The following is a 7,527-nucleotide window of genomic DNA, read 5'->3' on the forward strand; positions in this document are numbered from 1 at the left end:
GACTGAGATAGAAGAGAATGAGCGGAGATAGAATGCGCTTTCTTTACTTGCTTTTGCAGTGCTAGCATGCCTTACTGATTTAATACATGTTTACTTGACTATCTGATTTGATTGGTAATATGTATTATTGAGAATGAATCAGAACCGATTCTTGATCAGAGGTAAGATGATCAGAAGGGGACTGAGATAGATTTGTCCTATGTGATTGCTAACCCTTTTGATAACAGATATGCCTCCTCGAAGAATCCCAGAATAGGGCAATACCTCTGCGAATTCGATGGATGTGACAGCAACACCAATGGAAACGCTACTGAAGAGATTTCAGTTGTTCAGTCCACCAACCATGAAAGGAACAGAGACTTCTGTTGATTGTGAGTGTTGGTTAGATGATATTGAACTGCTGTTTGATTCGTTGGATTACACAGATGAGAGCAGAGTTCGATTGATTGGACACCAATTGCATGATGTTGCAAAAAATTGATGGATCACAACGAAGAGGGCGTTGGAGCATCGAGATACGACTATTACTTGGAATATCTTTAAGACTGCAAGTTTTATCGACGATTTTTCCCAGTGTCATACAAGAAATACAAAATGGGATCGGGTGTTTTCACGTCTCACCGTAGTGCCCGGTTTGTCTTTCTTTCCGATTGATGAACAGGAACTCTTTGGCTACGTGCCCTTTGGACCCTTCGCCCGCTTAGAAGTGGATTCGAACCACTGACACAAGGATTTTCAGTCCTTTGCTCTAACCAGCTGAGCTACCTGGACTTTAAGTCCCTTTCTCTAAGCCCTGTGTTGGTTGGGGGAAGAGGGCATTTCCATCGCGAAGGATTCAATCCAGCTACAGGTTCCCCTACGGCTACCTTGTTACGACTTCACCCCAGTCGAAGACCCCACCGTTGTATGCGCCAATAAGCCCACCAAAAGCCTTTGTGTCACTAGTGTGACACAGAAGTCATGGGTGATCATTGGTCCGATGCTTCGGGCGAAACCAATTCCTAGGGTGTGAGTTTGCCAATCTGAGACAGGGTCAGTTGAACATAGAGGAATATGTGGCCAAGTTCTCTACCTTGTTACGATCTGCTCCGCATGTTGCTGAGAATGACGAAGATGTTGCTGATCAGTTCATCAATGGGCTGAATCCTGAGATTTTTACATTGGTGAATACCGGACGACCGAATAACTTTGCTGATGCCCTAAAGAAAGAAAAGGGAGCAGAAGTCGGTCTGATTAGACAGAAAAGGGCTTCGTATGTTGCCCCAGCAACGAGACCACATCAACCCCCTCCCAGATTTGAGAGTGACAGCAGCAGTGGTGGGAAGAAAGACTATTTGAAAGCCAGAGGAAGACAGTTTAAGAAGTCTGGCAGCAGTTCTTCTAGCTCCAGTGGTTCCAGACAGAGTTACACCGGGGCTTATTGCAAAACTTGCGGAGGGAGACATCCGACCGAGCAATGCCAGGGAGTGATTGGTAGTTGCCGTATTTGCCGACAGCAGGGACATTTTACGAGAGTATGTCCAAGAGAGGTTCCCAGGGATCCCAGGGAGCAGAATCAACTGGATCAGTAGCTCAGATTGATAGACGATCATCAGCTGTTCATTCTTTCCAACCCCCACCGACTACTACTCCGTCACAGCAGAGGCCAGGAGGAAGCTAGACAGTTAGCCAGCCTCCTAGACAGCAGGCCAGAGTATTTGCTTTGACTGAGGAGCAGGCACAGGAAGCACCGGATGATGTTGTTGCAGGTAACTGTTCTTTATGTGGTTACCCTGCATATGTATGATAGATACGTGTGCTTCTCATCCATTTATTTCTGAGCGATTTGCTTTGATGCATGATTTTCCTGTTGAGTCTTTATCTGCTGTAGTATCTGTCTCTTCTCCTTTGGGGACATGTTTTATATCAGTGAATTCTGTGAAACATTGTATGCTACAGTATGACGGGCACGAGATTGAGTTAGACTGTATTGTACTTGGGTTGTCTAATTTTGACTGAATTATGGGTATTGATATGCTGACCAAGTACAGAGCTACCGTTGATTGTTTCCATTAGATTGTGAGATTCAGACCTCATATGGCTGATGAATGGAAATTCTACGATAAGGATACTAGATCTAGAATTCCTTTGATATCTGCTATGTCTATGACTTGATTATTACAGAAAGGAGCAGAGGGTTTCCTTGTATATTCAGTTGACTTACTAAAATCGAGCCCATCATTGGCTGGTCTGCCAGTGGTGTGTGAGTTTTTTGTTGTCTTCCCAAATGAGATTCCGGGTTTGCCTCCAGTCAGAGAGATAGACTTCAGCATTGAATTGGTACCAGGTACAGTTCCGATTTCTAGAGGTCCGTACAGAATGGCACCGATTGAACTGGAAGAATTTAAAGATCGGTTAGAAGATTTACTGGCCAAGGGTTACATCAGACCGAGTGTTTCTCCTTGGGGTGCTCCAGTACTGTTTGTGAGAAAGAAATACGGTTCAATGAGACTCTGCATTGACTACCAGAAACTGAACAAGGCTACGGTAAAGAACAAATATCCCTTGCCTCGTACAGATGATTTGTTTGATCAGTTGCAGGGTTCTTCTATATATCCAAGATCGATCTGAGATCTAGATATCATCAGCTGAGAGTCAGAGATTCTGATATCTTGAAGACAGCGTTTAGAACCAGGTATGGACATTATTAGTTTATTGTCATGCCGTTTGGTTTGACGAATGCTCCAGCTGTGTTTATGGGATTGATGAACCGTGTATTTCAGAAATATCTCGATGATTTCAGGAATATTTTTATCGATGATATTTTGATTTATTCCAAGAATATGATTGAGCATGTTGAACACTTAAGAATCGTATTGAGAACTCTAAGAGCTGAGAAACTGTATGTTAAACTGTCGAAATGTGAATTCTGGTTGAGACAGGTTGTATTTCTGGGTCACATTATATCTGGAGATGGAATTTCTGTTGATCCTAGTAAGGTTGAGGCCGTGATCAGTTGGCCGAGATCGACATCAGTGCCAGAGATACGCAGTTTGATGGGTTTAGCAGGCTATTACCGACGATTTATTAAATATTTCTCCAACATTGCTAAGCCTATTACGCAGCTGACTCAGAAGAATGCTCCATTTGTGTCACACCCTTACTCTATACTTAGCATAATTGCCATAATTAAAATAAGGTTTGAATGATATAACTATATTATGAAGCAAATCAAACAAGAGGCATCACTTTGATGGTTTATAAAATTTTTGGCATGATGTCCCTACATTTTGTTTAAACCAAACCTCAATCAATACCATATATACAACAATATAAACTATATTTTCATATAAAGCTATGCACCATATTGTCCATATTCTCATATACATGCATACTATGTATCATCATAAACATAATATGATACTTGTTTCAAACCCTAACATTTCACTCATTATAATACATATACGGAAGCTATACAATAATAAGTCCCGGTTCTTGTCGCGGTGAGGCACGTCACAAGCATCCATTGGCGAATCGGCATCCTACGCATCATCACTACCTGATCTTGTAATACATGAGCTACGTGAGTTTATAAAACTCAATAAGTTGGCACTTGTACGTATCAATATGCGTCGAAGGAACATGCATATCAAGTCGTGACAACAATGAAACTTTAAACCATGTCATATCATAGCATATATTCATGTTCATTTTTGTACTTGAGCCTCATTAGTTGACCTGTACTACTGTGCTTGCTTTATTATATAGCTACTACTGCGTTGGACGTCTGGGAGCAACCTTTGGCAACCCCACGCCCCATGAACATATATTGGCCAATAGCTTTGGTGGACTTAAAACCACCCATGATGTCAACAAGCTCTATATCATGTAAAAATCAGTCCTTTTCCTTTCATTTTCATGTTCATGTTCATAACATAGTACCCATCATCAATATTCATTAGTTTCTTAAATATTTAATACATAACAATGGAATATGGTGCTATGTTTTCATCAATAAGATACTAACAATGTACATATAGCAATAATCAATGGGAAGTATTTGAAATCATAATATTACTTATGTATTCCTTCAAGAACATGCAAACTTACAGTCCAATCGTACGAATACTTGTTTGAGACGATGTTTCTCATTGCTATACTATCAAATATACCAATAATTCAGTCACTATTGCATAAACTAGATGAAAATCATTCCTTTATTGTCACCTACATGTACCATAACTAAAAGAGAAGAAAACTTACACCCTTATGAAATTCTTGTGATGGTGAACTAAGTTCTAGCTTCAAAACTTTGAAAGGAATGAAGAAAGGAGCTGATGGAGAAGTTTTCTAAATTTTTCTTTCGAGTTTTCTGTGAAAAATGGGAGAGGAAACTGATGGATTGATGTAAAACTTCGAAACTTATCTTCTTACATACAAGGCGGCACTCGGGCGGTAACATTTTACCGCCCGGGCGCGGAACATTCTGCTCGAAAGATAAATTTTTCATGCACTGGCGCTCGGGCGGTCATTTATTACCGCTCGGGCGCCACACTCTCGGGAAAAATACTGAACTTGCAATGTACCGGCGCTCGGGCGGTAAAATCTCACCGCTCGGGCGCCACCTGTTCTGCCTCTGCGCACCACTTCGTCAAATATTGCTCCGGAAACGTCTCTTTCGTTCATAATCTGAAAAAATGGTAAACTAGGAAGTTGTATCCCTATGTCTTGGCTTGAATCACCCACTGGTTTCAGGTCATTTGGACGTCGGAGTAAAAAGTTATGCCCATTCTCCCAACATGTGTTAGTTAAGGAATTACGGTATACACGACACACTTCGGGGCACTTTTGACTTGTCTTCCACAATGATTTGGACAAAACATAAAACGTGAAAGTTGTAGCATTATATCTTAGCTTTCTAATGGTTAAGATCTCACACAATTTGGATCAATATTCAAATCATTATGCTAAAACCCGTAACAACTACCACGATTTCGTCTCATTTCCTACAGTCCTATACCAACTTTCATTACACTACTTCTACCTACACCTGTTACTATAACTATTTAGACATATATTCATTCTCAATACACCATGAACAATATAAAAGTCATGTTCAATCTCAATATTGATACCCCAATCATCATGTGAAATCTAATGAGCTAAATAACTGCATAATAAACGACATAAGCGCATTATTATCATTTGTACGAGTAACCGAGCATTACAATTCTCCCCTCCTTCAAAGAATTTCGTCCTCGAAATTTGACGTACCATATAGTTCAGGATATCTCTGTTGGATCTCGGCTTCTCGCTCCCAAGTTGCTTCTTCAATTGCATGGTTGCGCCATAGTAGTTTCACCAAGGGTATTTCCTTGCCTCGTAACAATTTTGATTTCCTATCGAGGATTTGGACCGGTCGTTCTTCATATGAGAGATTCGATGCAAGCTCCAATGGTTCATAATGAAGAACATGAGAAGGATTGGTCAAATACCTTCGTAGCAAGGAAACATGAAAAACGTTATGAACGTTTGACAAGTTCGGTGGTAAAGCAACTCGGTAGGCTCTATCTCCTATTCTTTCCAAGATTTCAAATGGACCGATATATCTTGGACTCAGTTTTCCCTTCTTACCAAAACGCAAAATGCTCTTCAATGGTGATATCTTTACAAATACATGGTCACCAACCTGAAATTTCAATTGACGACGTCGCACATCAGCATAGCTTTTCTGTCGACTCTGGGTAGTGTGCATTCTTTCTCTGATCTTGGTTACCAATTCAGCTGTCTGTTGTACCAATTCAGGGCCTAAAAATTTCCTTTCTCCTATTTCATCTCAATGTACTGGAGATCGACATTTTCTACCATATAATGCAGTATATGGTGCCATTCCAATGCTTGACTGATAGCTATTGTTATATGTAAACTCAGCCAACGGTAGTTTACTATCCCAACTACCTGGGAAGTCAATAGTACATGCCCTCAATGACCTAGATGAACTTAGAACAAGAGATTTGGAGTGCAATGAAATTTCTGTCCAGAATTGTGCAAAGATTTCCTAAGGATTATGAACTTGAGCTTCAATCCTTTCTTTGTAGCCTCCACTCTTTCCTTTTGCTCCCCCAATGACCTAGATGATGAATAATAGAAGCCTTTCATAGTCCTAGACAAGTCTTGTACGCAAAACACAAAATTCATCAACTCCCATGCGCAGCACACCAAAATTTCAGAATTTCCGGGCTCTGTCTGTGCATGACCGTGGGTGCGGTGCAAGATGGACTGCGGGTGCGGTCATGTTTCGGGGAAAAAGTCAACTTCACACAAATGAAGACCGCGGGTGCGGTGCCGAGGAGACCGTGGGTGCGGTCTTACTTCGGCAAGTTTTGTCCTTTCCACTTTCTAATTCATCAGTTTACTACTCCAAATTCTCATTCTAAGCTTCCAAACTACAATAACAAAAACAACAACAAATCACATAAAACCTGCTCAAGAGTCACAAAATTCCAAATTAAAAACAAGTAATAAAAGTACAATAAATTGCACTTATCAAACTCCCCCAAACTTAAGATTTTGCTAGTCCCGAGCAAAACAAAACAACACAAACAAACAATCATGAAATATTTTATAGAACTTGGCCTCAAGATAAATTTACAACTCTTCATGCATTCACAATTCAAATCAATCCAATCACTTGTTCATCCGGATAAAATCATGCAATCGGTTAATTTTCTTAACTTCTAATCTCTTCAACTCATGTTTCAAAACATTCTCAATTGATTTCAAATTTTTACAAACACAAATCAAGAGGTCTTTTCCGGTAAAGATTTGGGTTCAAAGCAATATTCATTCAAGAAATGGATACCCAGTAAATATTTGATGCAATGAGGTGTGTGTAAAATTGATCAAGATTCTTACTCAATGAAAGTGTTTATCGATTGTCCATAAGCTAGATCCTCCCAATCACTCTCCACTAGTATATTGGACAACTATGACTAGGTTAATAGGATTTTCAATGGTTGTAATGTTAGGCCTTGGTTCATGGCTACAAATAAAGATTGGGAGTTCAAATAAGGGAGTAAGTTGAATTTTATCTCTTTTGCAAACTTCACTTTTTCTTTTATCTCCATTTTTTTATTCATTCATTTTCATCTCTTTTTCTCCACTTTTTCTCCAAATTTTATCATTCACTTTTTTTTCCTTTTTCTTTTGTAGGAGAATTTTCATTTCTTTGATCCTTTGAATTCTTACTCCCTTGAGAAGGTAGGAAATTAATGTTTAAGATATTCAACGGGGTAGTAAATGTGGGATATTTGAAAGAACATCGAATGGGGGTCTTTTACACATATTAACGTGTGCCATTCGAATTCATTTAAGCTCAAAGAGGTGACAATTGATAAATTATTTTTATTTGGTAGCTTGAAAGGCTCAATCAATCCAAAAATCACCTAAATCATTCCTAAATCATAAGTTGTCTGTATTTCGCCTCAAGTGATGTTTGGATAGTTCTAGACAAAATCTCAATTCACCAACACAAAGTAGAATCTAATC

At 39.6% G+C, this 7,527-nt stretch overlaps 1 non-coding gene across 1 annotated transcript; it reads right to left on the minus strand.

Moving 5' to 3' along the window:
* Positions 1–697: 697 nt before the first annotated feature.
* On the minus strand, positions 698–771 carry TRNAF-GAA (transfer RNA phenylalanine (anticodon GAA)). The gene has a single exon. It is a non-coding gene; the product is annotated as a tRNA-Phe (tRNA).
* Positions 772–7,527: the final 6,756 nt, after the last annotated feature.

This window comes from Primulina eburnea, chromosome 17 (assembly GCF_022965805.1).
Source record: "Primulina eburnea isolate SZY01 chromosome 17, ASM2296580v1, whole genome shotgun sequence".
Classification (NCBI taxonomy): domain Eukaryota; kingdom Viridiplantae; phylum Streptophyta; class Magnoliopsida; order Lamiales; family Gesneriaceae; genus Primulina; species Primulina eburnea.